Source organism: Neoarius graeffei, chromosome 5 (assembly GCF_027579695.1).
Source record: "Neoarius graeffei isolate fNeoGra1 chromosome 5, fNeoGra1.pri, whole genome shotgun sequence".
Taxonomy (NCBI): domain Eukaryota; kingdom Metazoa; phylum Chordata; class Actinopteri; order Siluriformes; family Ariidae; genus Neoarius; species Neoarius graeffei.
In genome coordinates, this window is record NC_083573.1 from 11,817,412 (window position 1) to 11,841,047 (window position 23,636).

General features: G+C 42.1%; 1 pseudogene; it reads left to right on the forward strand.

Moving 5' to 3' along the window:
• Positions 1–12,284: 12,284 nt before the first annotated feature.
• Positions 12,285–23,636, forward strand: part of LOC132886335 (C-C chemokine receptor type 5-like) — a 39,289-nt pseudogene continuing 27,937 nt past the window's right edge.

A 23,636-nucleotide genomic window follows, 5' to 3' on the forward strand; every position in this document is an offset into this window, starting at 1 on the left:
TATGTGGCAGCGGGGGCGTGGTCAAGCGCCGGTCTGTGACAGGAGGGCAGAGTCAGGGAAGGTAAGTGGCAGAATCACTTCACCTGAGAGCAATTAACCTGTGTTTGTGTGTCTTCCCAGCAACCATGCCCTATATAAGGAGAGAGAGAGCAGAGGAAGTGAGCTTTCTCCCGCACCAGATGACTTGTGTGTGTGTGTATGCATGTGGCTGGGAGAGTATACATTGCGACTGAAAAGTGCAAAATAAAATAGTTTTTGGAACTCAGTTCTGGCCTGCCGTACTTCTGTGCTCCACTCACCTGCTCTGACTTCTACAGGGTGCAAGTCCCATGGCGTCTTAGACATCGTTAGAGAAAATTGGGAAGAGGGACCTTCTCAAAGCAAAAATGAAATTCAGTCCATTCTTGGCCTAAGAGCAAAACTCCATGCCCTGAGTCACATAACCTAGGAGAATTTGCTACAGGCGCAAGCATGTCAAGCTTGCCTGTACAACAGAGGGAGACGGCTCAGAGAATTTGCTTCAGGAGATTAAGTACTCATTTTACTGCTCATGTCAAGCTCAAAATTACTTGCCAAGTGGCCAGGGCCCTTTGAGGTCACACGGCAAATTGGGGAAGTCAACTATGAGGTCAGGCTCACAGGTAGAGGTAATGCATGTCAAATTTAACACCTCAGTCTCCTGAAACCATGGATGGAGGAGGTTCCTGTGGCTCTGGTGATGGTTGGTCCAGAGAGGGCAGAGCTGGACCAGAGGTAAGTCCAAAAGGTGCAGCCCAATTCACCCCAGTCCCCTGTGGAGACCACCTATCACCATCCCAGAGAGCACAGGTTATGAGGTTGCAGGAGGAATTCTGCAATGTGTTCTCACACTTCACTGGTCACACTGACCTCATTGAGCACCATATAGAGACTCCCATGGGTGTGGTGGTGCGCAGCCTCCCATATCGGCTCCTTGAGCACAAGAAAAATGTGGTTTGGGATGAACTCAAAGCAATGCTTGACATGGGAATAATTGAGCACAGCAACTGGAGCAGCCTGGTGGTCTTCATTCCCAAGACCGATGGGATGGTCCGGTTCTGTGTGTACTATAGAAAAGTCAATGTGGTGTCTAAATTTGACACATATCTGATGCCTTGCATTGATGAACTGATCATCTGGTTGGGCACAGCTTGGTTTTATTCCTCACTGGATTGGACAAAGGAATATTGGCAGATCCCCTTGACTCCATTATCCTATGACAAAACAGCCTTTTCCACTCCATGTAGTTTACAACAATTTGTCACCCTTCCATCTGGGTTGTTTGGGACCCCAGTGACATTTCAGCATCTCATGGACCGAATCCTCTGTCCCTACAATGCATATGCTGCTGCCTATTTAGATGACATCATTATTTATAATAAGGCTTGGTAGCAGTATTTCCAACATCTCAGGGCTGTCCTGAGGTCAATGAGGCATGCGGGGCTCACGACAAACCCCAAGAAGTGTGCAGTTGGATGGGGTGAAGTATGGTATCTGGGCTTCCACTTGGGTCAATTTTTCATATGTTACCAGCCCACTGTCTGAAATAAATAAAAAAATGGGGCACCAGATCTGGTCCAGTGGTCAGAGTTGTGCAAACAGTCTTTTGCTCAAATCAAAGTGGTTTTCTGTGGGGGCCTGCTGTTGCATTCACCTGACTTTTCTCTCTCTTTTGTTGTACAGACTTATGCATTGGACAGAGAGCTGGGGGCAGTTTTGTCCCAGGTGGTGGAGGGGGAGGAGTGCCCAGTGCTGTTCATTAGCCACAAGCTCTCGATGTGAGAGTCAAAGTACAGCACCATAGAGAAGGAGTGTTTGGCTATCAAGTGGGTGGTCCTCACTCTCTAGTACTACCTGCTAGGACTCTCTTTCACCAATTGTTCCGACCATGTCCCACTCTAGTGACTCCACCACATGAAGGATGCCAACATGTGGATCATCCCTTGGTATTTGGCCCTTCAGCCCTTCAAATTTGAGGTGGTCCACAGGCTGAGGGCACAGATGATAGTGGCAGGTTATCTCTCCCACTAGGGGGAGAGTCAGGTGCAGGCTGGATGGCTCCCCAGCCTGAGTCGGGTGGTGGGTCTATGTGGCAGTGAGGGTGTGTTCAAGTGTCGACTGTGAATGGCGAGCAGTCAGGTTGAACCAGCAGGTAACATGTGATGAGTCACACCTTTGTCTAATTAATGTGTGTCTCTGTGTGTCTTCCAAATAGCCAGTAACAAGAGAGAGAGAAAGCTGTGTTCCCCAACACGTGTATATATGTTACTACACTGAAAAGTGAAAGTAAAAAATAAAGTGCATTTTGAACTGTTGTGCCTATCTCCAAATTCCTCATTTCCCCAACATAAAGAACCAGTACTCTTTTATGCTTTTATGTCATTATTTGTATCCTGTTGTGTGTCTGTGACATCTGACAATCACCCTTTACCTTACACCCATTGTATGTTCTTTGTATAGTCTATTTGCCATTTGTTACTCTCAATCTTCAGAGATGCCACATCTCATTTCACTGCACCTTTGCACTAGGCGCAAAAGAGCCTTGGTCAGGGAGGTGATCAAGATCCCAATGGCCATTCAGACATTTAGGCTTCTGTTGAGATGGGAGAAACTGCAAGAAGGACAACTGTGGCAGCAGAGGTGTGGCCAAGTGTCAGTTTATGAATGGAGGGCGGGGTCAGGGAAGGTGAGTGGCAAAGTCATTGCACCTGTTGTCAATTAATGTTGTGTGTGTGTGTGTGTGTTTGACTGAGTAGTGAGTGAAATATATGAAGCTGAAAAGCTATCACTGTAAAAATAAGAGTGTGTGAACATCATCTCCCACATGCCATGCTTCAGTACTCCACCCGCATCATGGCTTACTACAGTGGTGTTGAAACCTGGGAGATAATGAAGGAAACCACCCATGGAGTCCTCCCCATTCAAGGACCTCATCCATGCCCTCGCTACCGCCCAACAAAACCAGCATCAAATGCTGATCGCTCTCTGAAAGGAGCAGGAGCAATGCTTTGAAGCCTTGATGCTGGTTCAGCAGGATAATTGCCAGGTGTTCTGTCACCTGCTCATGTCAGCGGGGTCCTTGACCACCACTGCAACAGACACACACAACATTAATTGACAACAGGTGCATTGACTATGCCACGCACCTTTCCTGACTCTGCCCTCCATTCACAAACTGATGCTTGGCTGCACCCCCACTGCCACAACAACCATCTCAGAAATACTGAGACAATCAGGACGTGACACTAAATGGAAGCCAGTTCTGAGTAAAATCTATGTGGTAGGCACTTAAAGCAATCTGTGAGCATTAACAAAACGATTCTGTAGTCTGATGAAACCAAAATTAGCTTTGAATGTCTTTGAGTGGCCCAGCCCACAATTGAACCCCATGGGATATCTGTGGTTGAGTTTTAGAGGATTTGCCAGGAAAATAAGAGAAACAACCCAAATTTTTTGGCAGGAAAGGGTGAAAAAGCCTATTCACTTTGAAAATTCTCTCGTGACCAAGACTGAAATAAAGTATTGTATTATCAGTCATCTCCATGCTTAGCTTCCTCTAACCATCATGGTTTCAACTGATTTGTCACTCATTTTACAATGCAATTTTTGTTACTAGGTATTTAGTGGATTTTAAAAAAATAAAAAGATGTGGCCTCAGTATATTAACTGTGGCTGCACCTTATTAAAAAGTAACCACTATATCACCTTCACAGTTTTGTCATAATTTGAGAAATTATTTCTGAGAACTGAGTTCCATAATTCTCTTTTTACTTGAAAACTCTGGACTGAAACACTTTATGCTACAGATATTTTTTACTGTCCTCTGCCTTTTAAGCAAGTCTTTAGATCAGTTAATTATGCTTCCTTCTTGTACTTGGGTATAATCACTGATTTAATATTTGAAACTAAATGAAAATAGAATAAAAAACAAAATGTTTTATGAATTTATTTTATATAGTATAATTATTTGTGAGCTCTGACTATGGTATGTTCTGGTATGTATGTAAGTTTATAAATGTTTTGTATTTGTTGTGTCCTCGTGTTTGTGGAAACATGGCTTAACCACAGTGTCCCGGACTGTGCCATTCAGCTAGCCTGGCTAACATGCTACCGGTCAGACAGAGCGCTAGGCGAGGGAGGGAAGACTCGCAGCAGAGGACTCTGTGCTTACCACAGGTGATTGCTCTAAGACAACGAGGGAGGCTCAGCCTCCTCTAAAAATGACGAACATTGTGTAGGATGAATTGCGCTAGGCTAATTTTATAGCCGACCTTATAACATTGCTATTTCAGATCCAGAATCATAGAAATATATGTGCTCAACCCAACTACAGTGCGAAATCATTCCGTTATAACTTTCCCCAGTTCGCCTAATGTGTGCGTGAGTTTTTCCCCTCGTGACAGCGCAATGCAGCCCAGCCTCAGTGGACTTCAATGGCATTTGGGAGCTATGCGCTTTTCAATCTCAAAATGCAAACTGGCTTGGTGAAAAAGGTAGGGAATAATATTCGTTCCTTTCAGCTCTCCTGGTACAAGAAAGTGAACTGGCTAACAGCAAGTGACCCACGTCAACAACAGTAAATAGGCTACTTTAGTAATATGTCATGGATGGACCAAAAATATAGAATCTATTTAAAATGTTTATGCTGAGTATATTATATTGGAATATATATTTCTCTGGATATGAATTAAACACAGCTAAAATTTGGAAAACATTTTTAAACAAAAACACAGCCGAGAACATTTCACACTACAGACCTGGATTAAAAGTGAAGGGTTATCAAAATTGTCAATAAAACATTTCTCAGTATTGGACAAATACTGCGAAAATGCCCGCCCACGGAGTCAAATCAAAATCAAATCAAGTTTATTTGTACGGCGCTTTTAACAATAAACATTGTCGCAAAGCAGCTTTACAGAATTTGAACGACTTAAAACATGAGCTAATTTTATCCCTAATCTATCCCCAATGAGCAAGCCTGTGGCGACGGTGGCAAGGAAAAACTCCCTCAGACGACATGAGGAAGAAACCTCGAGAGGAACCAGACTCAAAAGGGAACCCATCCTCATTTGGGCAACAACAGACAGCCTGACTATAATATTAACAGTTTTAACAGGTATAACCCTCAACTGTCCTCATGGGGCCATCCTTCACAAGAGTGGGGCGATAAAACTCCGACCAGACACAGGGCACCAGGATGGATCAAGCAGGTCCGAGGGGCAGAAGAGGCCAGCATCTCAATCCCAGGATCAACATGTAACTCAGAGGGACAGATGGGGGGGGGGAAGAGAGAGAGAAAGAAAACACGTTGTTAGGTATGCCCTAAAAATGACAAGTATTAAATCTGTGTGGTAGGCTCGCAGAGACGAGAGTCTTTACATCAGGCATAACACACAATGGCATGTTAATATGGTAAAAAATATATCATGACCTGCTCTGGCTGGATGCTTGATTGGGTGATGGGAGCACACTCCTCAGCAATGATGAGATGCAGATGGGACCCTTAGGGCTGGCCAAGACAATTCAGTTACATTTCACCGGGTCTGGGACATGCGACAGAATGTCTGACGGCCGATTCCCTGCAGGCTACGATAGCCGGTCGAGGTCCCCACTGTCTCCACCAAAAGATTTCCTGTTGACTCCATGTAACTCAGAGGGACAGATTTGGGGTGGGGGGGAGAGAAAGAAAACACAGGTGGTTAGGTATGCCCAATGTCACCTGAATAAGTAGGAACAGTATACATATTGCACCGAGTACAAGCAGGGACTCCGGCAACTAACTATGACAGCTTAACTAAAAGGAGAGAGCCAGAAGGTAACACAGGCATGAGGGAGCCCCGGGACATAAAGCAGCCAGCCACTACACCGTCAACAAACTCGAGTGAGCAAGCGAGTGGGGACTGACAGCATCCATACATCCCAGTTTACCAAAACACTCTATGTCTGAGGACCCTCCAGATCTACTCCTTTACCTCATAAACACCATTAACAAAAGGCTTGACTAAACAGATATGTTTTCAGCCTAGACTTAAATGCTGAGACTGTGTCTGATTCCCGAACATTACTTGGAAGGCTGTTCCATAACTGTGGGGCTTTGTAAGAAAAGGCTCTGCCCCCTGATGTAGCCTTCACTATACGAGGTACCAGCAGATAGCCTGCACCTTTTGATCTAAGTAGGCGTGGCAGGTCATAGAGGAGCAGAAGTTCACTCAGGTACTGTGGTGCGAGACCATTTAGTGCTTTAAAGGTCAATAGTAGTATTTTATAATCAATACGAAATTTGATTGGGAGCCAATGCAGTGTGGATAAGACAGGCGTGATGTGGTCATATTTTCTAGTTCTAGTAAGGACTCTTGCTGCTGCATTTTGAACTAACTGGAGCTTGTTTATGCACTTATTGGAACATCCAGACAGTAAGGCATTACAATAATCCAACCTGGAGGTAACGAAAGCATGGACTAGTTTTTCTGCATCATGCAATGACATTAAATTTCTTATCTTTGCAATATTTCTGAGATGAAAGAAAGCTATCCGGGTGATGTTATCAATGTGAGTTTCGAATGAAAGACTGGGGTCAATAATCACTCCGAGGTCTTTTACTGCTGCACGTGAAGAAACAGAAAGGCCATCCAGAGTTACTGTGTAATCAGAAAACTTACTTCTAGCTGTATGTGGTCCTAGCACAAGTACTTCAGTCTTGTCAGAGTTAAGCAGAAGGAAATTTATAAGCATCCAGTGTCTAATGTCCTTAACACATTCCTCAATTCTATTAAGCTGGTGTCTCTCATCAGGTTTTGCAGAGACATACAACTGTGTGTCATCAGCATAACAGTGGAAACTAATACAATGTTTACGAATAATATCGCCCAGAGGTAACATATATAGAGAAAAAAACAGTGGACCCAAGACAGAACCTTGTGGAACACCAAACTTTACCTCGGTACGTCTAGAAATATCACCATTTATATCAACATACTGATAACGATCAGTTAGATAAGACCTGAGCCAGGAGAGGGCCATTCCCTTAACTCCCACAACATTTTCTAGTCTATCCAGAAGAATGGAATGATCAATGGTATCAAATGCTGCACTAAGGTCAAGCAACACAAGTAGCGAGACACAGCCCTGATCAGATGCCAACAGTAGGTCGTTTACTACTTTAACCAGTGCTGTCTCTGTGCTATGATGAGGTCTAAATCCTGACTGATACATTTCATGGATGTTATTCCTATGTAAATATGAGCATAACTGCTGTGCCACAGCTTTTTCAAGGATCTTGGAGATAAAGGGGAGGTTTGATATTGGCCAATAATTGGACAGCTGACAGGGATCAAGGTCAGGTTTTTTAATCAGGGGTTTGATAACTGCTAGTTTAAAGGATTTGGGTACATAGCCAATCATAAGAGAAGAATTTATTATTTTTAGAAGCGGTTCAATTACTCCAGGCATTATCTGTTTGAATAGATGTGTCGGTAAGGGATCTAGTACACAAGTTGAGGCTTTTGATGTAGAGATTAATGAAAGTAATTCAGTTTCTTTTAGGGGAGTAAAACATTCTAACTGATGATCTGATACAGTTATATTGTTAACTACAAGGTCACTTTCATTGTCTAACCTTAAATTAGTAGTTTGAATTTTTTGTCGGATATTCTCAGTTTTGTCATTAAAAAAATTCATGAAGTCGTTGCTACTACATACTGCAGGTGTGCATGTGTTGATAGTGGACTTATTCCTGGTTAATTTTGCTACAGAATTAAATAGGAATCTAGGATTATTTTTGTTATCTTCTATTAGGGAGGAGAAATATGTTGATCTCGCAGCACTAAGAGCTTTTCTATACTTCAGGAAGCTCTCCTTCCAAGCTAATTTGAACACTACCAATTTTGTTTGACGCCATTTACGTTCCAATTTTCAAGTGGTCTGTTTTAATGTGCGAGTGTCATCATTATACCAGGGTGCTAATTTTTTGTCTCTGACCATTTTCCTTTTTAGAGGAGCTACATTATCTAAAGTATGGCGGAATGTTGACTCTAAGCATTCAGTTGCCTGATCAAGTTCTGCAGGGGCTGACAGTGACCTAATCAAAGTTGACAGCTCTGGGAGATCATTTATAAAGCTCTGTGCAGTAGTTGACGTGAAAGTACGTTTAATACAGTAGCGTGGTGAGGTGCATATATTATTACTCAGACATATTTTGAATGAGATGAGACAATGATCTGAGATAACTTCAGACTGTGGAAGTATGACTATATTGTCTACGTTTAATCTGAATGTTAGTATTAGATTAAGGGTGTGACCACCATTATGGGTCGGTCCTATGACATTCTGCTTAATCCCGACTGAATCTAAGATGGACACAAACGCTGTTTTTAAAGGGTCTTCTGGGTTATTGAAGTGAATATTAAAATCTCCGACAACTAAAGCTTTGTCTAAGGAAATAACCAAATCTGAGGTAAAATCTGCAAATTCAGAAAGAAACTCAGAATATGGCCCCAGGGGCCTGTAAATAATAAGCAATGGAATTAACTGGGTAGACTTATTTTTCGAGGCTACATGCATTATATGAGTATGAAGAACTTCAAATGTATTAAATTTATAACCAGGTTTGTGTGTTACACCTAGATAATCGTTATAAATAACCGCGACGCCTCCTCCTCTGCCAGGTAGACGAGGCTGGTGTATATAACTGTATCCAGGAGGACTCGCTTCATTTAATGCTATATACTCATTTGGCTTAATCCATGTTTCTGTTAAACACAGTACATTAAACTCCTGATCAGTAATGAGTTCATTAACCATTAGCGCTTTAGATGTAAGAGATCTAATATTTAATAGCCCCACCTTTAGATCAAAGGTGCTGGCAGCAGCTGTACAGTCAGTATGATCTAATTTTATATTGATTAGGTTACTGGAACAAACTCTCTGAAAATTTCTACCTTTTTGTTGAGCTCGGGGAACAGACACAGTCTCGATGTAGTGGGCCCTGAGTGACGACTCTGTGCAGCTAGCAGACAGTCGGTTTAGCCTGTTCGTCTGCTCCCTGGCCTTGGCTCTGGATTGTCAGAAATTAACTAGGCCTGTTCTGAGACTATGACCTATGCTGCAGAAAATGAGAGCAGCACCTTCCCGAGTGGGATGGATACCGTCCCGCCCTAACAGGCCAGCAGTGCCCTCAAAATTAGCCCAATTATCTATAAACCCCACACTGTTTTCAGAGCACCACCTGGACAGCCAGCAGTTCAGCGACCATAACCTGCTGTAAGCTACATCGCCACGCCGCATTGGGATGGGGCCAGAGCATACTACAGCATCGGACATCGCCTTCGCTAATTTAAACACCTCTACAAAGTTACTCTTAGTAACCTCAGACTGACGAAGGCGTATATCATTAGCTCCTGCATGGATAACTATCTTTGAGAACCTGTGCTTGCCTAGGACCCTAAGATTACCTGCTATGTCCGGCGCCCTGGCTCCCGGTATACACCTGACTAAAGCTGCTGGTGCCCCTAAAGGCTGAGCTAATTTCACGTGCCGTATGATAGAGTCCCCTATAACCAGAGCTCTTTCAGGTTTCTCAGTGGGTGCATCACTAAGGAGAGCAAACCTGTTCGACACGTGACGCGGAGAGGAGTGGTGCTCCCGTGGACGAGCCTCAGCGGTAGCTTTGGCTCTACGCTTATGCCGCCGAGCCGTCACCCATTCGCCCCGCTGTAAGGGCTCTAATGCCGGAGTTGGGGGATTGCTAACTCCACCTAGGGCGTCCAGACTTTCCCTAACAGAAACTACACTGTTCTCACGCTCACTAACCTGCTCTAAAGCCTGGACATGCGCTTCTAGCACTGTAATCTTCTCCGTCAGAGAGCTAACTAATCTGCACTTATCACAAGTAAAGCTAATAGAGCTATCGCTAGTGACGGAGGAAGAATGACTAAACATCCTGCACTCAGCACACTGAACAGGCTGAAGGTGTGCCATGATGAAAAGATTCACGTACCTTAAATGAAGATCTGTTGATATTAAAACCCTTTGGTGACTGACCCCTTGAAAATGGTTCCTCCAGGAACGATGACGTTTCAGTTGTCAAGACAACGGAAAAACTAAAATACAAAAACAGAAAGATATGTCACAATGCTCTTGTGCACAAAACAAAATGCTCTTGTATTTGTATTTGTATTTTAGTTTTTCCGTTGTCTTGACAACTGAAACGTCATGGTTCCTGGAGGAACCATTTTCAAGGGGTCAGTCACCAAAGGGTTAAAGCAGATCAGATGGCCTCTGCTTGTGGACTTTACACAGGAGGAGAGAAAAAGAAAGCTTCCGGTCTCGGCGTTCTTCCGAAAAAAGAGAGAAAAAAACGGGAAAAAAAAATGGAAAAAGGAAAGCGAAAGTGAAAAGTACAAAAATGAAAGCGACAGTATAATAAAAATGAAGAGGATACTGGAAATTTATTTATCCCTCGTCTTGTGTTCGTTTTCTATCACCATGCCCAGTGTTCATGGGTCGGTTTCGACCCGTCTTTTAAATCAGCTAAAAAAGTCACAAGTAACAATGATTTGTCACCATTTTTTTTCCTGATGTCTTGACTACTCTTTTAGGCTTCCATTTAGATGGAAATATTAGTTTTATTATTTTTTTGTCAAGGGTTTAAGGTTATTGTTTTCTGTGTACACCCCTTTATTTCAGTAGGAAAAAATTAAAAAGTAACCTCTTAAGTGTAATACAAATAATTAAAAAGATTTATTGTTACCTGGCTGTTACTGTGGGGTATTAGAACATATCTTGAAAAACAATTTTTTTTCATGTGTTTTTATTTTTGATTTTATTTACAATAGTTACATCTATGGTGTTCGCGTCATTTTCGACCCATATATAATTACCACTGAGAAACAGGAACAACAGAATCTTTTTCAGTGAATGAACTTTAATGTGACCATAACATGAAACAAAGAACAATGAAAATGAACAAGTCATGGCACAACATATAGATTTGTAAGGTCAAACAAACCCCTAATAATCCACCAAATCAAACCGATAAGGCCTACACTCATTTGTGTGCCTAAAAATCTCTCTCTCTCTCTCTCTCTGTGTGTGTGTGTGTGTGTGTTGTGTGTGTGTGTCTAGCACTAGAAGTCCCAGAGAGGGGCCATTTGGCCTTTTTACCTAGAAAACCCACAAGAGGGCCAATTGGCCCCAAGTCCTCCCTGTAGACACTCATTTTGTTATGGAAATGTGGCTGTTAGTTACCTTACAGCTTAGAAATGAAATCTTACAATGCCTGTTGAATGTTGAATCTCTGCATCTTCGTTCCTTGGAGAGGAGCTTCTTTCACCACAAAATTCTTGAGGGAACTGAAGCGATAGTCCATGTGCACTGAGGTATTTATCCATCAAACAATTGTCTGGTTGCAGTCACATGAGTCGTTATGGTCACATGGGAATAGAATAGAATAGAATAGAATAGAATAGAATAGAATAGAATAGAATAGAGAATGTGAGAATAGAATGTTTTTATTCCTCATTCTCACATTCACACAGAAGTAGCCAACATGACTTCACCACTGAAGTGTGAAGTGTGTGAAGTGTGACCCCCTCACCCCACACACTGCCACTAACAGCCTCATTACCATAACAAAATGAGTGATTAGTGTATTGGGGAAAAGCGGTCGGGCCAAATGGACCCCTAAGCTGAACTAATGGCACAAAACATATGTCAACATAACCCAAAAACTTCAAACTAGTGAGCTATTTATATACACAATATCATGATGTCATGCTAGTTCATAAGCTTGAATGGTTGGCAGAGGAGCTAGCTATATCAATTTTAGCTAGCAGTTCATTTATTTGTTCAGTTTTGGTTGTAATAATTGCTCCATAAACTACTTATTAAGAACCAGGTCGAAAACGACCCGAACACCACAAGTGCTATATTTTTAATTAGAGCATAACAGAATTTTGGAAAAAAAAAATTTTGTTTTATTTTGTAAAAATACAGGTGGCTGACAAAGTCAGAAAGCCTTGAGGCAAGAATCTAAACCCAAGGGCTTCGTTTACAAAGTCAAAGTTGAAAACGGGTCGGTGACGACCCGAACACAAGAGGAGGGTTAAAGAAAAAAAGTTAAAAAAGGATTAGTAATTAACGCCGGCACTCGCGGGAAAAAGGACTCGGCGCGAACAACTCAGGAAACAGGAAGTTTCCCACGGACTCCCAGCCTCAGTGGACTTCAATGGCATTTGGGAGCTATGCACTTTTCAATCTCAAAATGCAAGATGGTTATTGGACAGATACTGCGAAAACGCACGCTCACAGACTCCCAGTCTCACAGTGGGAGGGACATGGCAAAGCTTTCTGCGAGGAGACTGGTGATTGGTGAAAGCGGCCGGATATTTTCTTTGATTGACAGCTCGTTTCAAAAATAGACAGGCAGCGGTGAATTTCAGTTCAGTCCCATGCGGATTCGCAAGTGCTGTGGTGTATTGTAAGAGATCAGCTTACATTTTGATTTCATTCATTACATACGGTTTCTACCAGCTTTTTTAGTTTGTATGTATTTTCATTGGGCGGCACGGTGGTGTAGTGGTTAGCGCTGTCACCTCACAGCAAGAAGGTCCGGGTTCGAGCCCCGTGGCCGGCGAGGGCCTTTCTGTGCGGAGTTTGCATGTTCTCCCCGTGTCCATGTGGGTTTCCTCCGGGTGCTCCGGTCTCCCCCACAGTCCAAAGACATGCAGGTTAGGTTAACTGGTGACTCTAAATTGACCGTAGGTGTGAATGTGAGTGTGAATGGTTGTCTATGTGTCAGCCCTGTGATGACCTGGTGACTTGTCCAGGGTGTACCCCGCCTTTTGCCCGTAGTCAGCTGGGATAGGCTCCAGCTTGCCTGCGACCTTGTAGGACAGGATAAAGCGGCTAGAGAGAATGAGATGAGATGAGATATTTTCATTGTAAATAAAGTGTAAATATAGTGTTGTCAAGTTTGCTATCTTAGTTCCAGAAATTTCGTTTATTTGAGTGACTGAACTTGAACTTGAGGGGGCTAGTCAGCTAGCAAGAAAGCTGCACACGGATGCCAAGCATTGCTGATTTAATTTTGGCAAAGCCATTTGCCAGTCTTCCTTTCGAGGAAAAAATTAAAATTAAAGAGCAGGGTAGACCAACGCCTCAAATTGACTTGGTGAAAAAGGTAGGGAATAATACTCGTTCCTTTCAGCTCTCCTGGTACGAGAAAGTGAATTGGCTAACAGCAAGTGACCCACATCAACAACAGTAAATAGGCTACTTTAGTAATATGTCATGGTTGGACCAAAAATATAGAATCTATTTAAAATGTTTATGCTGAGTATATTATATTGGAATATATATTTCTCTGGATATGAATTAAACACAGCTACAATTTGGAAAACATTTTTAAACAAAAACACAGCCGAGAACATTTCATACTACAGACCTGGATTAAAAGTGAAGGGTTATCAAAATTGTCAATAAAACATTTCTCAGTCAAAATAAGTAAAATATCGGGAAAGTGTCATTGAATGAAATGTGTGGCACCCAGCTCTATATTTGGCTCCCCAAGGTCAGTGCTTGTGCCTATTGCAGAACACTCTGCTGTTACTGCTGAGGTTCCTGACAAAGAGCTGCTTTCAATAATGATCAATTTTTAAACAACATGCCACAATTTTAAAATATAAAATGTTAAAATATCCCCCCCCCCCAAACACCACCATCATGTATATTGGACAGTAGGCTAATGGGCCAAAAGAACCTGTTATTTCACAGTTTGTGACCCTGCCAACAATCAGCCAGATCAGAGGCAAGAGTATGGGCAAAATTGATGTGTTTTTTCTTTTTTCTTTTAAAATCTGGAAATATCATAACCGACCAGCCTCCCCTGTTTGAAAGACTACCAGCCGCCACTGGTGCTTACATCAGTGATGCCTGGTGCCGTGATGCTGTTGTGGTCTGCAAACACTGCTCACCACTGGTGGAGTTTATAATTATTAAGTGCCGGCCATTCTACCTGCCAAGGGAATTTACAGCCATATTGCTGGTAGCATTATACATCCCTCCCGGCTCCAATAACAACAGGAGTGAAGCACTGAATGAACTCTATCAGCACATCAGTGAGCAGCAGACAGCCCACCCAGATGCTTTTCTCATCCTGGCTGGGGATTTCAATCATGCAAACCCCAAGAGCTTGTTTCCAAAACTCTATGGACATATCAACTTTCCCACACGTGGAAACAATACTCTGGACAATGTTTACACCATGCATAAAGACACCTACAAAGCCCTACTCCTCCCCCACCTTGGGGCCTCAGATCACTCCACTGTTATGCTAATGCCAGTATACAGGCCGCTGGTTAAAGTCACCAAACCAGCTACAAAGCAGATACGTGTGTGGCCAGAGGGGTCCTCAGAGGCACTCCAGGACTGTTTTTCCACCACTGACTGGAGCATGCTCAGACAGGCAGCCACCAACAACAACATCACAGATCTACAGGAGTACACGGAGACCGTCACTGCCTACATGAGGAAATGTATGGACGATGTTATGGTCACCAGAACCATCTCCATTCGGGCCAATCAGAAGCCATGGTTGACAGGGGAAGTCCACAGGCTCCTGTGGGCTCGGAACGCCGCCTTCAGAGCTGGGGATGAGGTGGGCCTGAGGACAGCTAGGGCCAACCTGTCATGAGGCATCAGGGTGCCCAAGAGTCAGAATCATTGGTGTCTCTCTCCCTTCTCTAATGGATATTTATAACTCCCGCCTCACCCGCAAAGCCATCAGGATTGCAGGTGACCCCACCCACCCATCTCACAGCCTCTTCAGTCTGCTGCCATCGGGGAGGAGACTGCGGAGTCTCCGGGCCAAAACCAGCAGGCTCAAGAACAATTTCTTTCACCAGTTGGTCAGGAGGCTCAACTCCCTTCCTGTTCTGCCACTCCTCCCCCCTCTGCCCCTGCCACAGATTCTGCTCGCACCCCCCCGCCCCCCCTTCAGCAACTGACATGTCACCCTCACAGTTCCCCCCCAACACACACACACACACACACACACACACCGTACATACATACTCTCAACGTTCATTAACACTCTGAACTCAGGGACTGCATATTTCACTTTACCTCGCTCATTTGCACTATTCCACACTACCTCACCTTAACAGCCATTAGTTTTATTGTTTATACTGCTTATTTCATGTTTACCTGCTATACCTCAAGTGCCCTTGACTGTTTATTTGCACCAATTTACGTGTGTGTGTGTGAGTTTTTAGTCTATGTCTAGTTCTTATCTAGTGTTTATACTGTTTATACTGTTTGAGTGTTTAGTCTGTCTAGTTCTTATCTAGTGGTTATACTGTTTATATTGTCTGTTTGAGTGTTTAGTCTATGTCTAGTTCTTATCTAGAGTGTTTATACTGTTTATATTGTCTGTTTGAGTGTTTAGTCTATGTCTAGTTCTTATCTAGAGTGTTTATACTGTTTATATTGTTTGGTTTTTTTTCAATTATTCTATTTTTATTTATTGCATTGCCTGTTTGCACCGTGGGTCAGAGAGGACTGAAATTTCATCTGTGCTGTATGTCGAGCATGTATAGCATATTTGACAATAAAGTTGACTTGACTTGACTGTTTCTGATTTCTGACACAGATGGAGAATAACTTCTCTAGCAACAAGACAAAGCCCCACCTTATGAAATCATAGCGCAGCCTATTGTTATATAACAGCCTACACAGCTGTTTTCACAATCATTCATGAAATGCTGAGACATGGCTGTCGTGTACTGCAACATGACAATTAATTGAAACTTTTTAATTTTTCAATTGCTTAGTTGCCATTCATTATTGTTAGTAAACTGCCTCTAAAATCTCTTGCACCTGTTCAAATTAGTAAAAAATGAAGTATTTGACTAAATCTGACACTGGGTTCTTTGTCTCTTCTTATTCTTTAATCTGAATTTAATGAATCTTTAAAAACTTGTTGACATTGACATTTGTGCTTTTATGGTGTTTAAAATAGTTTACAGACAATGAAAAAATACCTAGGGTGGCATAGTAGTGTAGTGGTTTGCACTGTCACCTCACAGCACGAAGGTTCTAGGCTGACGGGGGACTTTCTGTGTGGAGTTTGCATGCTCTCCCGTGTCTGTGTGGGTTTCCTCTGGGTACTCTGGTTTCCCCCACAGTCCAAAGACATGCAGTTTAGGTTAATTGGTGGCTCTAAATTGACCATGAGTGTGAATTGTTGTTTGTCCCTATGTGTCATCCCTGTGATGATCTGGCAACTTGTCCTCGGTGTACCCTGCCTCTCACCTATAGTCAGCTGGGATAGGCTCCAGCTTGCCTGTGACTCTGCACAGGATAAGCTGCTATGGATAATGGATGGACAATACCTATGCCTCACAATCATGGGCATCGCCACCATTGAATGTGAAGGGGACATGTCCCCTTCACATTTCATAATTCTTCGTCTGGACCCCCCCCCCCCCCCCCCACACACACACACACACATTTAACATAAAATATTAGTTCACCCAGTGCTGTTTCTATTGCTTTGTGAAAGAATCCATTCCACTTGATCGATAAGAGAATACACATACCACTGAAAATCCACTCTGGGTTTTCCGGGCGTTACCTACAACAACTCACCACATGCAGTTTTCTGGAAAGTAACATGGGAAATCAGTGTATGGGGAAGGAATAGTAGAAAGGAAAGCAATGGAGAGAGATGGATGTTATTCCAGGTGGATTGTGAAGGAAAGGGGGATAAAAGTTATGAAGTGGTAGAAATTGTGGTGGCACCAAAGTAAGAAGGAGTTATATCTATAAATCTATTTGTTATACTAATCTGTAAATGTTACTGTAGTACCACCATTGCATCTAAGTTGACAAAACTGCACTTGTTCATTGTGTTAAGTTATCTTTTATGTGTCATTGCTTGACACAGTGTAATTTTGTGTTATGAAGACTGCATGATGCCATGTCATTTTTGTTATGAGTTTCACTAAATCGGACAAAAGTAAAATGCATCCACTAAAGTCACTGTTGGTGGTTAACAAAATTGCACCCGTTCATTGTGTGAAGTTGTTTTTTATGTGTCACCATTGCTTGACACAGTGTGATTTTGTGTTATGAAGTTTGCATGATGCCATGTCATGCCTGTTCATTGTGTGAAATTATGAATATTCTTAATTTTAAACATACAGTTGAGTGTCACTACTGCTTGGCACAGTGGCATGTTGCGTTACATCTAAAACTAAATAAAAAAGGAAACACAAAATAAAAAGTAAAATGCACCCATAAAGTCATTGTTGGTGATAAATTGTGTCACATTCATTTCATTATCTTAGGCAGAGCAGTGGGTTTAAAAACAGGCTGATGAATATATGGACTAGTTGAATGAGGACTTATTGTTGAGTCTCTAAAACAGTCATTGAATTAAGTGACTTTTGTAGGTAAAATTAGGTGTTTAACAACCTGTTAAAAATACACCAGAATGCAGGAAATGGCATCGAATTAATTCAAAATTTTCTGGGGGAGGACCCCCAGACCCCCCACTTGTGTCCCCCCCACATTAAAAATGCTCTGACACCCCTGCTCACAATAAATGGTGCTCCAGCACAATAATAAAATTCTTAACCTTCACCAGTGTGTTCATCAGCTGAGTAATACAGCACACTACTAACAGAGCAGCCACACAAGCAGGGAAAAAAAAAAAATCATTTGCTGCTTTTTTTTTCATCTGACATTTTTTCACTATTTTTCATGCAATTGATCTTAGGGTGTTTTCACACCTGGTCCCCTTTAAAGGAACCAGACTCAGTCCTCTTTAAGTGGACCAAAAAGTGGACCAACAGAAAAATAACTCAGTTCTTTTTGTGTTCAGACTGTGAATTTATTACAAAGAGGACTGGGTTCTCTTTCTGGTCCAGTTAAGCTTTGATGGGGCCTCAGTCCTCTTTCTGTTCACACCAGGTCCTCTAGAGCCCTCAGACCCCCAGTGCACGGAATTCTGGGTAATTTTCTCTTGAATAAAAATGTCTGCTGCCATGCTTGCCCTGCTGTATTCTTTGATCAAAATAGTGCGGATTAAGGAAAATAAATGTATTTTATATATATATATATATATATATATATATATATATATATATATATATATATATATATACACAAATATATATACAAATATAAACACACATATATATATGTTTATATTTATATAAATAAATAATATAGTTATATTATTGTGGCCCACTCATCAGTCAGTAAGTTCAGAGAACTGTAAAGCGGCTGTGGTAAGTTGCAAAAGGAAGTTGAGTTTCCCTGCTACAGTCACATGACCAACTACGGCAAACGAAGAAGGTTAAACTACAGTGAAAAAGGCGAAGTGAACCCGGTGCGCTTTTTGTTCACAATGCGCAGATTAGGCGAACTGTACTGAGACCACCTCCTGAGGTGGCCTCAGTTCGGTTTGCTTTAAAGGGGTCTGGGTACGGTTGGAGTGTTCACGTATGTGCAAAAAATGCTGAGTCATCAATCTGAGTTCGGTTAGATGGCTGAAAGGGACCAAGTGTGAAAACACCCTTAGTGAGACCATGTTTTTATGTTTTTTTTTCATTAACAACAGAGAAATACTAGGACAACTGCAATCTAATTTAGGAATGCCAGTTTTCAACCTGCAACATCACCAATGTAAAGGCCTTCAGTCGAGTATTTCTCCCCTCCCTTTACAGTATAATCATCATGGGATTTATTGTCCTGGTCAAGTATCACAAAAGTACCAACATGTCAGATCTGTGCCTGTGGCTATTTCAGACCTCTTCTTCCTTATCTCACTGACTTTCTGGGCCCACTACGCAACCATCACTGATTGGACTTTCAGGAACTTCATGTGACATGCTGTGATGGTGTTCTACATACTGGGCTTCCATGGAAGTGTCTTCATGGTCCTGATGACAGTTGACTGCTATGCTGTCACCTTACACACCTCTACCTCCCACTTCTACAAGCACCGGTCTATCAGAGCTAGTATAGTTTTGGCTTTCTTTATATTGGCACATTGTTAAAACTCTTACTTAAACTTAGATCAAACTAAAATAATAATAATAATAATAATAATAATATTGCAACATTTTCCAAGAAATTTTTTTGTCAGTTTAGTGAACTAATTGGTATTTTGAGTTAGGAAAACTTAATAATATGTATTTCACTGTATGCTAAAATATTAAGTCTATGAGAAACAGCCAAGAAATTGAGTCAAACCAATGTGAAAAAATATCAGCATATTAAACACGAGACTTAATTTTCTTTTAAATTTTACTTATTTTAACTAAGAATTTGAGTTGAATGAATTCATGTACTCAGTTTTATTAATTTTGTCCAATTCTTCTTTTCTATCTTTTAAAAGTGTAAACTTCATCAAATAATTAATTAGCATGACTATAAATTTAACAAATAAAGGGGAGAGGTACCCATTTCCAGCATTTATTCAATCGTTACCATATAAAAACACTGGCAATGAGCTGAACACTGATGACCAGAAAACAGACGTGCCCCAGACACAGAGGATCAGCAACAACTGCAGGCATTTTTACACTGTATCTCTATCTCTGAGGCCAAGTTTACATTAGACCGTATCTGTCTCGTTTTCTTCTCGGATGCACTATCCGTTTACATTAAAATGCCTGGAAACGCCGGGAAACGGGAATCCGCCAGGGTCCACGTATTCAACCCAGATCGTGTCTGGTCCGGTGCTGTGTAAACATTGAGAATACGCGGATACGCTGTGCTGAGCTCTAGCTGGCGTCGTCATTGGACAACGTCACTGTGACATCCACCTTCCTGATTCACTGGCGTTGGTCATGTGACGCGACTGCTGAAAAACGGCGCGGACTTCCGCCTTGTATCACCTTTCATTAAAGAGTATAAAAGTATGAAAATACTGCAAATACTGATGCAAATACTGCCCATTGTGTAGTTATGATTGTCTTTAGGCTTGCCATCCTTCCACTTGCAAGTGGTAAGTGACGCGCATACCCGATATGCACTGAGATCACACACACAGCGGCTCAGTCCCGAATCACTGCTCGTGTGCTTCACTCGCGCGCTCTGTGAGCTGCGCAGGGCCGGAGTGCGCACCCTCCAGAGGGCACTCGCTGTTCAGGGCGGAGTGATTTGGAGCGCAGGATGCCTGCGGAGCTGAGCGTATCCGTGTATTGGCGTTGCTGTGTGCACACGAATCGTGTATTGGCGTTGCTGTGTGTACACTAATTGTTTTAAAAACGTTAATCTGATGATCCGCTGATACGGTCTAATGTAAACCCCACCTGAGAGAGGTAAGGCTGGAAACTGTCAAATTTTTCCCTTGAAAACATTTTAACATTGTAAAAAAATCACAGACAGAACATTTGAACTCAGCTTATGAAGTGCAGCTCAGCAGAACACCTTCACAGTGTGTACATGGGCAGCATGGTGGTGTAGTGGTTAGCATGGTCACCTCAGTACAAGAAGGATCTGGGTTTGAGCCCAGCGGCCAACAGGGGCCTTTCTGTGTGGAGTTTGCATGTTCCCCCCGTGTCTGTGTGGGTTTCTTCTGGGTGCTCTGGTTTCCCCCACAGTTCAAAGACATGCAGTTAAGTTAACATGGGGCAGCCTTGGGCTGAAGTACCCTTGAGCAAGGCACCTAACCCCCAACTGCTCCTCGGGTGTTGTAGCATAGCTGCCCACTGCTCTGGGTATGTGTGTGTATTCATTGCTCACTTGTGTGTGCGCATGTCAGACATCCCAAGTCTCCCGGAAGTTCCGGGAGTCTCCCGCATATTGATAGTGGCTCCCTGATGCCTGCAAATTGGATAATATCTCCCGGAATCTAGAGCAAGAGCGTGCACGCAAAACATTAATGTCTGTATCGCGCATATGACGGAGTGCACGAAAGAGACTGCATGTGTGCCTGTTCATGTAGCGCATGCTAGACAAAGAGCATCCTGATTGGCTTATTTTGCTGAGTAAACCAATCAGCTTTCAGTGTGGGCAGGCTTTTCTCTCTTTTCTCAAGGACCGAAGTTTTCAGTTCAGTCAGTGCAGCCTACAGCATCGTCATGCCAGAGAGAGAGCGCGCACCCCAAAAAACAAAAGTACAAAACCCACTTCACCTCAGATTACACAAAAGAATATCCCTGTCTAATAAGGGTCAAAAATAATGACAGTTTCGCGTGATGTACTGTTTGCAACAGTGATTTCAGCATTGCCCGTGGTGGCTTAAATGATTGTAAAAGACATGTTGAGGTGAGTAGTGTCATTTCATGTGCATTATATTTAGGTCTACAACAGGGCCGTCATGAAAAGACCAAACTTATTGAAGATTTCCGTAAAGTAACAATGTATGAATAAGCAGTTTACATTAATATAATATAATATAATATAATATAATATAATATAATATAATATAATATAATATAATATAATATAATATAGTATAATATAATATAATATAATATAATATGCTTTCATATCTTTTAGGAAGCACAACATATTAGGGAGGCTAAGCGCAGGGAAGGCTGCTCCAATATATCTCAGTTCTTTTCATCAGAAAAGCAGAGTCTCATTGAGAAGGTTACTACAGCTGAGGTGTATTTCACATCAAAATAATTAGTTTTCTTTTGTTTCAGACATGTAAAAGCTTTTTACCTTTACCTGACATGTTTCGACGGTGTAACTTCCGTCTTCATCAGAGGGTCACCCGGATGTTGGTGTGTGACGTGCCTTTATAATCAGCTGATGTTATAAAGGCACGTCACACACCAACATCCGGGCGACCCTCTGATGAAGACGGAAGTTACACCGTCGAAACATGTCAGGTAAAGGTAAAAAGCTTTTACATGTCTGAAACAAAAGAAAACTAATTACTTTGATTTAAAGAAGAAGACATAATGAATGTAATATATTTATGTATTTCACATCTTTTGTTGTTGAACATAATGTGCCATTCCATGTGTGTAGGCACACTGGCAAGTTATTTAGGAAAATGTTTCCAGACTCAGAAATAGAAAGAAATTATGCCTGCTCCTCCACTAAGACAGCAGCTATGATGAACCTGGCACTGGAACCTGAATGTTCAGAGGATGTGTACAAATTAATCCGGACAGAAAAAAGGCCATACAGTACTTTGGTTGATGAAAGCAATGACATCATGTGTGAGAAAGAATGTGGTAATTTAGTCAGGTACTACAGTGAAGCACAGGATAAGGTGACAGTTGGATTTGTGGATATGCCAGTGTGCAATGATGCCAAAGCTGAAAATATATTCAACTGCATTACATCATCCATGCATGAAAAAGGCCTTGAATGGTCTAATTGCATAGGATTCAGCAGTGACAACTGCAATGTTATGATTGGCAAAAACAACTCTGTCTTATCAAGAGTGAAAGCACAGGCCCCACATATATATAGTGTTGGCTGTCCTAGTCACTTGGTTAACATATGTGCCAAAACTGCTGCTAAAGAGCTCTCAATGTCGCCTGAAGAATTGCTAATTGACATCTACTACTACTTTGAGAACAGTTCAAAAAGAAGAGAGGAACTTAGACAGTTTTAGGGCTTCTATAATGTAGCCCAGCAGAGAGTACAAAAGCGCTGCCCTACACAATGTCTTTCTTTGGGAAAATGTTTGGCCCATCTACTTAACCAATGGCCTGCCTTTACTTCTTATTTGGAATCACATAGTGAGAATCAGAAGTCCTGTGATATTCAGAAGAGGCTGACAGACCCAATTATGAAAATTTACACTTGCTTTCTCCACAATGTCACACAGTGTTTTGACACATTTAATTAGATTTTTCAAAACAAGGCACCCATTCTTTTCAAATTAAACGACAGTGTTGAAGAGCTCCTGCATGACATAGCAAGCAGATTTATTGTGCCAAAGATGTTGAGAGAACAGAAAGTGCAGGAGATAGATGTGAGTAACCCTGAAATCCACTGTGAAGATGAAGAGCTTTTTGTTGGGTTCTTGACAAGGAGGCACTTGCCAAGTGAGGAAGCCCTCCCCCCTTACAAGACAAAGCAATTCTTCAAAGATGCCAGAGGATTCTATGTCAGGAGCTTCCAAAAAGTAAAGGAAAAGTTCCCAATGAGAGACCAAATCTTGACAAATCTGTCAGTGGTTAATCCAGAGAGCCAAGATGATATGAAACCAGAGCAGATTTTGACTTTGGCTGAGAGATTCCCTAATGTGATGAAGGCAGATGCCAGAGAACAACTCCACTCGGAAGTCCTGGATTATACCTTTACCAGTTTGGAAGCACTGGTCCCAAATTACAAGAATTTGTCAATTGATGAGTTCTGGGGGAAGCTGTCCAAGGTAAAATCAGTAAGCTCAGGGCAGGTCAGATTCATAATATGGTGGCACATGATGAGGATGCTGCGGCTACAAGCTCTCCCTACCTGTGCATGTTTTTTGTGTGTATTTTTGCGTGTTGTTCATCTGTACCGGACTTCAATATCCACTACAACCATATGGACTTGCTGGACATTGGTTTCCAGCAGAAAATGACAGTTTGTAGCGACTTCCATCGCATGCACAACATTCCGGACGAGATAGCGAGACCAGCGGGGTCTCCGTGGAT